The sequence below is a fragment of the Morone saxatilis genome, unplaced genomic scaffold, assembly GCF_004916995.1.
Source record: "Morone saxatilis isolate NCDOM2014 unplaced genomic scaffold, NCSU_SB_2.0 Contig17, whole genome shotgun sequence".
NCBI classification, from domain to species: domain Eukaryota; kingdom Metazoa; phylum Chordata; class Actinopteri; family Moronidae; genus Morone; species Morone saxatilis.
Window position 1 is genome coordinate 24,889,559 of NW_023339729.1, and position 284 is coordinate 24,889,842.

Sequence of the window (284 nt, forward strand, 5' to 3'; positions counted from 1 at the left end):
TTCTTTCTTTCTTTCTTTCTTCTACCTTTTTCTAATTCTTTTTTGTCTCTCTGTCTTTCTGTCTTTGTTGTCCTCATTTCTGTTCCATCCAACTTCCTTCCCTTCTTTCTTCCCTCTCCTTTTCCCCATCCTGTTTACATTTCTAATTTCCTCTCTTCTTTTTCTCATTAATTTCTCTTTACCATCACTTGTCTTTCCATTCATACCCTGTCTCCTCCTTCCCACCTTTCTTTTACTTTTTCTCCTTTTCCTTTTTCCACATTTTAATTCATTTTCTTCTCTTT

General features: G+C 34.9%; 1 protein-coding gene across 1 annotated transcript in view; it reads left to right on the forward strand.

Moving 5' to 3' along the window:
- Window positions 1–284, forward strand: part of LOC118327169 (slit homolog 1 protein-like) — a 56,911-nt gene that overhangs the window by 46,138 nt on the left and 10,489 nt on the right. The window lies entirely within an intron of this gene.